The sequence below is a fragment of the Engystomops pustulosus genome, chromosome 2, assembly GCF_040894005.1.
Source record: "Engystomops pustulosus chromosome 2, aEngPut4.maternal, whole genome shotgun sequence".
Classification (NCBI taxonomy): Eukaryota; Metazoa; Chordata; class Amphibia; order Anura; family Leptodactylidae; genus Engystomops; species Engystomops pustulosus.
The window spans coordinates 127775112-127787122 of NC_092412.1; the positions used below are offsets into that span (position 1 = coordinate 127775112).

General features: G+C 44.7%; 1 protein-coding gene across 4 annotated transcripts in view; it reads left to right on the top strand.

Annotated features, from left to right (window-relative positions):
• The window catches only part of SSC4D (scavenger receptor cysteine rich family member with 4 domains), a 119672-nt gene that overhangs the window by 23855 nt on the left and 83806 nt on the right, over positions 1-12011 (top strand). Inside the window, exon 1 of one of the 4 annotated variants that reach the window (XM_072136343.1) lies at positions 7677-8183. The exons of 2 other annotated variants lie outside the window; for them this stretch is intronic. The gene's annotated coding sequence lies outside the window, so the exon portion shown is untranslated. Of the gene's footprint in view, positions 1-7676; positions 8184-12011 lie in introns of those variants that run through there. One more of the 4 variants, XM_072136344.1, reaches the window with a different exon arrangement.

The window sequence follows — 12011 nt, forward strand, 5'->3', positions numbered from 1 at the left end:
GCTCTGCTCCCTCTGTCCCGTTCCGCTCCCCCCTCTCCTGCGCTCCGTAGCCCCCCCTCTCCTGCGCTCCGTAGCCCCCCCTCTCCTCCGCTTCGTAGCCCCCCCCTCTTATCCGCTCCGTAGCCCCCCCTCTCCTCCGCTCCGTAGCCCCCCCTCTCCTCCGCTCCGTAGCCCCCCCCCCCTCTCCTCCGCTCAGCTCCCCAACCTCCGCTCCAGGTGGGAGTGCAGAATGCATACAGCGTAACCTGCATGCATTCCTGGAGAACCTTCCTGTAGAATAAAAGAAAATAAAGTAAGTTTATCTGTGTATATGTATATGTATGTAATGTGTGTATATGTATGTAATGTGTGTATGTAATATGTATGTGATGTGCATATGTATGTGATGTGTATATGTAGGTGTTTATATGTGTATACATATATATATATATATATTCTGTATGTATTTTATACTACAAGGTGATAAGCTGTATGCATTTTATACTACATGGCGACACGCTGTATGCATTTTATACTACATGGCGATATGCTGTATGCATTTTATACTACATGGCGACACGCTGTATGCATTTTATACTACATGGTGACACGCTGTATGCATTTTATACTACATGGCGACAAATTGTATGCATTTTATACTACAAAGTGGTACGCTGTTGATAGTGTTTTTATTGTAATGCAAAAGATTGTAACGTTTGAGCTATGTTTTCTTAATTAAAACCTTGTTATTCTAGTTAAATTTTTGTGTTGGCACTTCGCTTCAAGTCAGAAGGGTTTGGGTTGCATTTTGGGCACTCGGCCTCTAAAAGGTTCGCCATCACTGATCTATAGTATGTTTGGTCATATGAAGGTTCATAAACTTTGGAACTCTGGCTAGGACAACATGTACAATCTTCTCTTTTTGAGGGAGTGTGTAAGGGGGTAATTCCTGACCTTCACTAATTTTTTCTGGCAGTAATCAGTTCATATGCAGCCCTTTCTCCTTTCAGGAAACATTTCTTATTCAAAGCCCTCAAGCACATGAACGTATTGAATGCTGCGTGCTAGTCACACAAACAGCAGCTAATTCACACTCACCTTGAGGTCCATTGTGCACGTTTATGGTGTGATGAGACAAGTCACTGAGAGTGTATCGACTGGCCCCATTGCAAGTTATAGAGAAGTTGCTATTTCTGGCTGATATTGCTATGCTAACGTTATTTCTTATATCCTATGGGCCACAAACCACGGTCATGTGCATTAAAAACCAGAGCCATTCTACTAGACTACATTCAGACCATATATGTATCATAGATCTCAGTGGATGCGACAGCAGCAAACCTCAGGGAGCTGTGGCAATACTGTCAGGGTCCATTGCCTGACTATTTTGTAGTTCAGTTCCAGTAGTGTGCAAGAAACTGACCGTTTGTCAAGATGCAAGTTTATAGTTTTTAAGGTACTGCATATCGAAAAGATGAATCTTTAGATCTTTGGGGTTGTAATTGTTTGGGAACCAGGAGCCAGAACCTCAGCAGTAAATATATACTCTAGAGATGAGCGAACATACTCGTCCGAGCTTGATGCTCGTTCGAGCATTAGCGTACTCGAAACTGCTCGTTGCTCGGACGAATACTTCGCCCGCTCAAGAAAATGGCAGCTCCCGCCGTTTTGCTTTTTGGCGGCCAGAAACAGAGCCAATCACAAGCCAGGAGACTCTGCACTCCACCCAGCATGACGTGGTACCCTTACACGTCGATAGCAGTGGTTGGCTGGCCAGATCAGGTGACCCTGGGATAGACTAGCCCCTGCCTGCGCTGCTCGGATCAATCTGTGTCTGGATGCCGCTAGGGAGAGAGCTGCTGCTGGTCAGGGAAAGCGTTAGGGTGTTCTATTAGCTTACAGTTAGGCAGGAGTGATTCTACAAGAACCCAACAGCCCTTCTTAGGGCTACAATAACGTTATACTTTTTTTTTTTTTATTTGCAGCTACTACCATATTGTGAGGAATTTGCAGGGGGACTTGCTACCGTTGTGTTTAGCTCTTAGTGACACACATATCCACCTCAAACACCAAAGTGGGAAAATTTATTAGGGGTTTGATTTCAATTAGGCACAGTCTGCCATTTACTTTTTATTTTACGTTTATTTTTTCATAACTCAGCGTCATCTCATCTGGCATAGCAGTGTGCTTTCATACTTGGCTAGAAAATAGCCATAGGAGAATCCAAACGGCTTACTTACGCCTACAATAGCGTTATATATATTTTATTTCTGGTTGATCTGCTGGTGGCTGTCCTTGCTGCAGTGCATCTACTACCAAATTGTGAGGAATTTGTAGTGAGACTTGCGACCGCTGTGTTTAGCGCTTAGTGACGCACATATCCATCGCAAAGACCGAAGTGGGAAAATTTATTATGGGTTGGATTTCAATTAGGCACAGTCTGCCAGTTTCTTTTTATTTTACGTTTATTTTTTCATAACTCAGCGTCATCTCATCAGTGTGCTTTCATACTTGGCTAGAAAATAGCCAAAGGAGAATCCAAACGGCTTACTTACGCCTACAATAGCGTTATATATATTTTATTTCTGGTTGATCTGCTGGTGGCTGTCCTTGCTGCAGTGCATCTACTACCAAATTGTGAGGAATTTGTAGTGAGACTTGCGACCGCTGTGTTTAGCGCTTAGTGACGCACATATCCATCGCAAAGACCGAAGTGGGAAAATTTATTATGGGTTGGATTTCAATTAGGCACAGTCTGCCAGTTTCTTTTTATTTTACGTTTATTTTTTCATAACTCAGCGTCATCTCATCAGTGTGCTTTCATACTTGGCTAGAAAATAGCCAAAGGAGAATCCAAACGGCTTACTTACGCCTACAATAGCGTTATATATATTTTATTTCTGGTTGATCTGCTGGTGGCTGTCCTTGCTGCAGTGCATCTACTACCAAATTGTGAGGAATTTGTAGTGAGACTTGCGACCGCTGTGTTTAGCGCTTAGTGACGCACATATTCATCGCAAAGACCGAAGTGGGAAAATTTATTAGGGGTTGGATTTCAATTAGGCACAGTCTGCCAGTTTCTTTTTATTTTACGTTTATTTTTTAATAACTCAGCGTCATCTCATCAGTGTGCTTTCATACTTGGCTAGAAAATAGCCAAAGGAGAATCCAAACGGCTTACTTACGCCTACAATAGCGTTATATATATTTTATTTCTGGTTGATCTGCTGGTGGCTGTCCTTAATGCAGTGCATCTTCTAGCAAATTCTGAGGAATTTGTAGTGAGACTTGCGACCGCTGTGTTTAGCGCTTAGTGACGCACATATCCATCGCAAAGACCGAAGTGGGAAAATTTATTAGGGGTTGGATTTCAATTAGGCACAGTCTGCCATTTCCTTTTTATTTTACGTTTATTTTTTCATAACTCAGCGTCATCTCATCTGGCATAGCAGTGTGCTTTCATACTTGGCTAGAAAATAGCCATAGCAATAGGATAGCATCGTTTGGTTTTAAAAACTAAAAAACACAAACAAAAAAAAAACACAAAAAAACACAAAAAAAAGTTAAAAAAAAATTAAAGTTATAACTTTCATTTTCAAAATGTTTAACCCAAGGGCTAGGGGTAGAGGACGAGGGCGGGGACGTGGGCGTCCAACTACTGCAGGGGTCAGAGGCCGTGGTCCTGGGCGGGGTGAGACACCACCTGCTGATGAGGGAGCAGGGGAACGCCGCAGAGCTACACTCCCTAGGTTCATGTCTGAAGTTACTGGGACTCGTGGTAGAGCACTGTTGAGGCCAGAACAGTGCGAACAGGTGATGTCGTGGATTGCCGACAATGCTTCGTGCAATTTATCCACCAGTCAGTCTTCCACGCAGTCCACCCATGTCACCGAAATCGGCACTCCTCCAGCTCCTGCACCTCAGCCTCCTCCCCCCCAGTCTGCCCCCTCCCATGAAAATTTGGCATTTTAACCGGCATACTCTGAGGAACTGTTTTCTGGACCCTTCCCACAGTCACAAACCACTTGTCCGGTTGCTGCTGAGCAATTTTCCGATGCCCAGGTTTTCCACCAGTCGCAGTCTGTGGGTGATGATGACCTTCTTGACGTAGTGGAAGAAGTGTGTAAAGAGGTGTCCGACGATGAGGAGACACGGTTGTCAGACAGTGGTGAAGTTGTTGTCAGGGCAGGAAGTCCGAGGGGGGAGCAGACTGAGGGATCGGAGGATGATGAGGTGACAGACCCAAGCTGGGTTGAGAGGCCGGGTGAACACAGTGCTTCTGAGACGGGGGAGAGTCCTCGACCAGAACAGGTTGGAAGAGGCAGTGGTGGGGCCCGACGGAGAGGCAGGGCCAGAGCAGGTGCATCAGCGTCAAATGTGTCACGTAGTGAAGCTCCCGTGGCGAGGGCTCCCGCGGCGAGGGCTAGATTTTCAGAAGTCTGGAGGTTCTTTAAGGAAACACCGGATGACCGACGGACTGTGGTGTGCAACCTTTGCCAAACCAGGATCAGCAGGGGTTCCACCACTACTAGCTTAACTACCACCAGTATGCGCAGGCATATGAATGCTAAACACCCCACTCAGTGGCACCAAGCCCGTTCACCTCCGGCCGTGCACACCACTGCTCCTTCCCCTGTGTCAGCTGATAGTCAGCCCCCTGCCCAGGACCCTGGCACAAAAACCCCATCGTCGCCTCCACGATCCTCCACAGCATCCACCAGCGTTCAGCTCTCCATACCCCAGACGCTGGAGCGGAAACGTAAATATAGTGCAACCCACCCGCACGCCCAAGCCCTTAATGTCCACATCTCCAGATTGCTTAGCCTGAAGATGCTGCCCTATAGGCTAGTAGAGACCGAGGCCTTTCGCAACCTCATGGCGGCGGCCGCCCCTCGGTATTTGGTCCCCAGCCGCCACTACTTTTCCCGATGTGCCGTCCCAGCCCTGCACCAGCACGTGTCAGACAACATCATCCGTGCCCTGACCAACGCCGTTTCTGACAAGGTCCACCTGACCATGGACACGTGGACGAGTGCTGCCGGGCAGGGCCACTATATATCGCTGACGGCACATTGGGTTAACTTGGTGGAGGCTGGGACCGAGTCTGACCCTGCGGCTGGTCATATACTGCCGACGCCGAGGATTGCGGGGCCTACCTCGGTCCAGGTCTTTCAGGCCTATTATGCCTCCTCCTCCTCCCACCCCTCCTCCACCTCCTCCTCCGAACTACCATCCGTGGGCATGGCGCCATCAGTCGCTAGCTCTAGGCACAGCAGCAGTGCCGTCGCTAAGCGACAGCAGGCGGTGCTCAAACTGCTGAGCCTAGGCGATAAAAGGCACACCGCCCAAGAACTATTACAGGGCATCACGGCGCAGACTGATCTGTGGCTGGCACCGCTGAACCTGAAGCCAGGCATGGTTGTGTGTGACAACGGCCGTAACCTGGTGGCGTCTCTGCAACTCGGCAGACTGCCTGGCCCATGTGTTAAATCTGATTGTTTAGCGTTTCCTCAAGACATACCCCAATCTGTCTGATTTGCTCACGAAGGTGCGCCGCATCTGTGCGCATTTCAGGAAGTCCAGCACAGATGCTGCCACTCTCAGGGCAGCGCAGCGCCGCCTCCAACTGCCTGCTCACCGACTGTTGTGCGACGTGCCCACGAGGTGGAATTCAACATTAACCATGTTATCCAGAGTTTACCAGCAGCGCAGAGCGATTGTAGACTGCCAGATGTCAACTTCCACCAGAACTGGTAGTCAGGTCAGTCAGCTTCCTCAAGTCTACAATGAGGAGTGGACGTGGATGTCTGATATCTGTCAGGTGCTGAGTAACTTCGAGGAGTCAACACAGATGGTCAGTGGCGATGCCGCCATCATCAGCCTCACCATCCCGCTGCTTGGCCTGTTGAAAAACTCTCTGATCAGCATAGATGACATCATCCTGATTTGGGACAGAAGTGAGATAGAGTTATATGATTTCATTTCAACATTGAACATAAATACATACAATTTGAAATTTTCACCTAATATAAGCAAAACAAAGGTAGAGTTTCTAGATTTGCAAATTGATATAGTGGATAACAAGTTGGAATGCAGCACATACATAAAACCCACATCTAAAAACAGTTATATATCTAAACATAGTTGCCATCTTCCTAGATGGCTTGAAAATGTACCTTTTGGTCAATATCGACGCTTAAGGAGAAATTGTACGACCACTGAAAAATTTGAGGAAGAAGCTAACCAGTTAACAGTACAGTTTCAAGAAAAGAATTACACCACTACAATACTATCCTCTGCTTTAACAAAAGCGAGACAATTAAAAAGAGAGGATTTGATCAAAGAAAAAATCCCACTTTCACAAGAAACTTCACTAGATACCGCACGAGAGAATCAAAGTAAAATTATTTTTCCATACAACACACAATACAAAAAACTACAGAAAATCATTACCCAACATTGGGACATTTTGAAGAATGATAGAACACTCCACACACTTTTACCGGAGAAACCACCTATTATTTACACTAAAGCTCCCAACTTAGGCTCTCAAATAGCTCCCTCTATCAAGACCAAATCAAAAACCTTAAATGAAACCTGGTTGAATTTAAAAGGCTTTTTTAGATGCGGAGATTGTATTTGTTGTAAGAAAACCACTTTTACGAAACGCACTCAAAAGGTCACTTCATCTAGCAATGAATCAATACATAACATTAATGAACTCCTCACTTGCAACAGTAGTGGAGTAATTTACATGATAATATGCCCTTGTCAAAAACAGTATATTGGAAGGACGATCAGACCCCTAAAAGAGAGAATCGCTGAACATTTAAGGAATATTAAGAAAGGTTTAGAAACCCATACTCTGTCAAAACACTTCAAAACAGCCCACAACATGGATACAACACAATTAAAATTCTGTGCGATACAATCAGTAAAAAAAGACTGGAGGGGTGGAGATTATATCGCTAAAATGTCCAGAATGGAATCAAGATTCATTTTCACCTTCGACACGATGGCACCAAAGGGTCTCAATGCAGAACTTGAAATATTTGGTTTTTTATAAATTGGATGGAGGCAGCCGTAACGCAGGCAACATTAGTCGGGCTGTATACCAGCACATGTGGCCCCTTCCAGCTTCCCCCACCCATTATGAAACTCATGAAAATCCCCCAACCGTTTTTCATATATATACATATATTATTCATTATCTATAAGCATCTTTTGCACTGAACTATGTGCACAAAAAACATATATATATAAAAATACCCTACAGAGAATGGTGTCTTCCATATATTTTGAAACTATGGATACAAGATTATATCGATTAGTCGACAAAATAGAAATTTGGGCAATATTGTTACAAAATCCTCTTCCCCAAAAAAACTCCCATTTTACACTATTACATTAGTGTCTGTATATTATTCTGTGTATATTTTTGGTGACATTTTTATTTAATATGTCTGTCCAACATGAATATTTACAATTTTAGTCTATGACTTATGGTCTTTTCAATTAATGTATTGAAACAATGCAGCATTATCCGAAAAAGAATTGAAACACATCAAAGTAGATTGATCCAGGTCAGGTCTTTGTAATTTAACCCAATCCGAAAAATCCAAACCGGATAATTCTTGAGCCCGGAAGGGGTATTTAAGGAAGTGTTCTAACATGGAGGTTCTAAATATAGAGCTACTGAGGAAGAAGCATCACGCTTCGAAACGCGTCTAGCTACTGATTTTATGACTCATTTGCAATAACAATATCACCTATAAAAGAAAAGAAAAGAAAAGACACTCACTTGAGAAAGTTTACAAACTAAAGTGCACCACTTGGAGCCTCAACTTGAAAGACTACATCCACTGACGAGCACGACCGCACCCAGTGAGTAGCACGGCACCATCTGTGACACAGTACAGTCACACTATTTGCGACACAGTTCAGTCGCTCGATCTGGATTAGGAGGAGGAGGATCCATTCAGTCTAGCGGATGCGTGTGGACTAACATCCCGCAACGCCTTGAGATCACGCTTTCAAACGGCGTCCACAGACTCCATTACATGTGGAAGGCCGCTAACCACAATATATGTGGATATCTGGATTGTTTTTTTTTTTTTTTGTTTTTTTTTTTTTTCTCCACCCCGGCACATCGAGAGCAGCAACATAATTTTAAGGACAATCAGAACCATTGTTGCCAACCAACCGTGAGTGTCTATACCTCTATTTTAAATCTCGTAAAAAGGCGAAAATATATATGAGTCTTTACAGGTGTAGGGCCCTGCATCCTGTTTAAATAGCAAAACCTCCTGGATATCAATTTACTATACAAAGCTGAATTTCGCTTTTTGATTTTGGACTTTTACTTTTTACTTTTTATTTTTTATTTTTATTTTTTAGGACTCACAACTTTGGACATTCATTATTGATTATTGTTTTTTGTCTTTTACTTTTTGGACATTTTAATATTTCTTCATACATGCAAGTTCAATTGATTTTTGTGTAACGTTGTTTTATCTGATATCCACAGTAAACATATAAGTTTACAGTAAACACAAAAGTTTACAGTAGACACAAAAGTTTACAGTAAACAAATTGGTTTACAGTGGGCACATAAGTTTGCAGTAAACACATAAGTTTGCAGTGGACACATAGGTTTACGGTGGACACACAAGTTTACAGTGAACATAAAAGTTTACAGTAAAACACATAAGTTTACAGTGGACACAAAAGTTTACAGTTCACAGTGAACACACCAGTCCACAGTAAACACATAAGTTTACAGTAAACACATAAGTGTATACACACTTCAAATTTGTCAGAGCTATCGAGCAATAATCAAATTCCAGTACATGTAGTAATTCAACCATCTGTTATTATATCAAGACCATTGTGAATGTTTTTATCTATACTTTTTATCTATACTTTGAATGTGGTATTAAATATTGAAATATTGTGATTCACTTCCGAGACCGTTTTTGAGCGTGCCCACATACACAAAAAACTTTTTTCGAATTTTCTCATTGGGGCCCTTTTTGGTGTTAAGACCCTTTGTGGCTGCACCCAAGGCGGTGTGACAGAGATCAATAAGTGCCACTAAACCCACTATATTAGAAACCAGAGCGATTGTAGACTGCCAGATGTCAACTTCCACCAGAACTGGTAGTCAGGTCAGTCAGCTTCCTCAAGTCTACAATGAGGAGTGGACGTGGATGTCTGATATCTGTCAGGTGCTGAGTAACTTCGAGGAGTCAACACAGATGGTCAGTGGCGATGCCGCCATCATCAGCCTCACCATCCCGCTGCTTGGCCTGTTGAAAAACTCTCTGATCAGCATGAAGTCGGAAGCTTTGCGCTCGTCACAAGAGACGGGGGAAGAAGATTCCCTTGTTGATAGCCAAAGCACCCTTAGGTCTGTTTCTCAGCGCATATCGGAGGAGGTGGAGGTGGAGGAGGATGAGGAGGAAGAGGAGGAGAATGTTGGCGAGACACAAGAGGGGACCATTGTTGAGTCCTTCACTGTTTAGCGTGTATGGGCAGAAGAAGAGGAGTTGGAGGAGTTGGAGGAGGAGGAAATGGACAGTCAGGCCAGTGAGGGGAGTGAATTCTTACGCGTTGGTACTCTGGCGCATATGGCAGATTTCATGCTAGGCTGCCTATCCCGTGACCCTCGCGTTCAAAGAATTTATTCCAGCACCGATTACTGGGTATTCACTCTCCTGGACCCACAGTACAAGCAAAATCTTTCCACTCTCATCCCTGGAGAGGAAAGGAGTGTGAGAATGCATGACTACCAGCAGGCCCTGGTGCACAAGCTGAAACACTATTTCCCTTCTGACAGCGCTAGCGGCAGAGTGCGTAGTTCTGCGGGACAAGTAGCGAGGGAGAGTAGGCGAGCAGGCAGCTTGTCCAGCACTGGCAAGGGTACGCTTTACAAGGCTTTTGCCAGCTTTATGTCACCCCAGCAAGACACTGTCACCTGTCCCCAGTCTCGGCAGAGTAGGGCTGATCTTTACAGAAAGATGGTGAGGGAGTACGTAGCTGACCATACCATCGTCCTAAATGATCACACAGCTCCCTACAACTACTGGGTTTCAAAGCTGGACATGTGGCACGAACTGGCGCTGTACACCTTGGAGGTTCTTGCCTGCCCTGCCGCTAGCGTCTTGTCCGAGCGGGTTTTCAGTGCAGCTGGTGGCATCATCACCGTAAGCGTACACGCCTGTCGACTGACAGCGATGACAGGCTGACGCTTATTAAGATGAATAAAGCCTGGATTTCTCATAATTTCCAATCTCCACCAGGTGAAGGAAGCTCAACCTGAATAATTTATGCACTCCTCCTCCTCCTCATTTTCCTCCTTCTCCTCCTCTTTGTACACTAAAGCAGAGGAAACTGGCTATTTTTTGACAGGGCCCACTGGCTCTAGCTATAGTACTTTATGCATTTAATTTTTCTGGAGGGCCACCTACCCGGTCCTCTGTTTTAAACAATTTTTGGGAGTGCCACATACAGGCACTCAATCTGTTCAATTTTTCTGGAGGGCCACCTACCTGCTCCTCTGGTTTGAAAACTTTTTTGGACTGCCACATACAGGCACTCAATCTATTTCATTTTTCTGGAGGGCCACCTACCTGCTCCTCTGGTTTGAAAACTTTTTTGGACTGCCACATACAGGCACTCAATCTATTCCATTTTTCTGGAGGGCCACCTACCTGCTCCTCTGGTTTGAAAACTTTTTTGGACTGCCACATACAGGCACTCAATCTATTTCATTTTTCTGGAGGGCCACCTACCTGCTCCTCTGGTTTGAAAACTTTTTTGGACTGCCACATACAGGCACTCAATCTATTTCATTTTTCTGGAGGGCCACCTACCTGCTCCTCTGGTTTGAAAACTTTTTTGGACTGCCACATACAGGCACTCAATCTATTCCATTTTTCTGGAGGGCCACCTAACTGCTCCTCTGGTTTGAAAACTTTTTTGGACTGCCACATACAGGCACTATCCAAATTAAATTGTCTCCATAGCAGCCTCCACACGTTGTCTCCATTGCTACCTCCAAAAGTCGTCCATATAGCTGCCTCCATACATCGTCCCCTTATCAAACGAGGTGTGTCAGGCAGAAATTTGGGTTGTTTTCATGGATTCCACATCAAAGTTGTTAACTTTGTCGCCACCCTGCTGTGTTATCCACAAAATATACTGGCAAACTTTTACCATTTAGGGATATTATTTCAGCGCTTCTTGCGCATCTGTTTACATTCCCCTCACCTGCCATATCCCAAACTTATAAGAACGCTACTACACTTAACTTGGTGCAGGCTGGGACCGAGTCTGACCCTGGGGCTGGTCATATACTGCCGACGCAGAGGATTGCGGGGCCTACCTCGGTCCAGGTCTCAAAGGCCTACTATACCTCCTCCTCCTCCGAATTACCATCCGTGGCCATGGCGCCATCAGTCGGTAGCTCTAGGCACAGCAGCAGTGCCGTCGCTAAGCGACAGCAGGCGGTGCTCAAACTGCTGAGCCTAGGCGATAAAAGGCACACCGCCCAAGAGCTATTACAGCCCATTCCACATCAAACTTGTTAACTTTGTCGCCACCCTGCTGTGTAATCCACAAAATATACTGGCAAACTTTTATCATTTACCGATATTATTTCAGCGCTTCTTGCGCATCTGTTAACATTCCCCTCACCCGCCATATCCCAAACTTATAAGAACGCTACTACACTTGATCTTATACAAAAGGTTCTTAGAAGTGCTGTTTGGGGAGTAGCCTAGAGACAGGGGCTTGGATTGGCGAAAGCTCGCCTGGAAGCGGAGCGCCAGCTCCATCCCAAGATCCAACTAACATAGTTTTAACTGCAGCACCTTTAATCTACTACTAGTTCACTGCCTCCATAATAAGAATAATAATAATCTTTATTTATATAGCGCCATCATATTCCGCAGCGCTTTACAAATCATAGGAAACAAATACAAATGTAATGTAACAGAGCACAACATTTGTATGGAACAACAGGAGTGAGG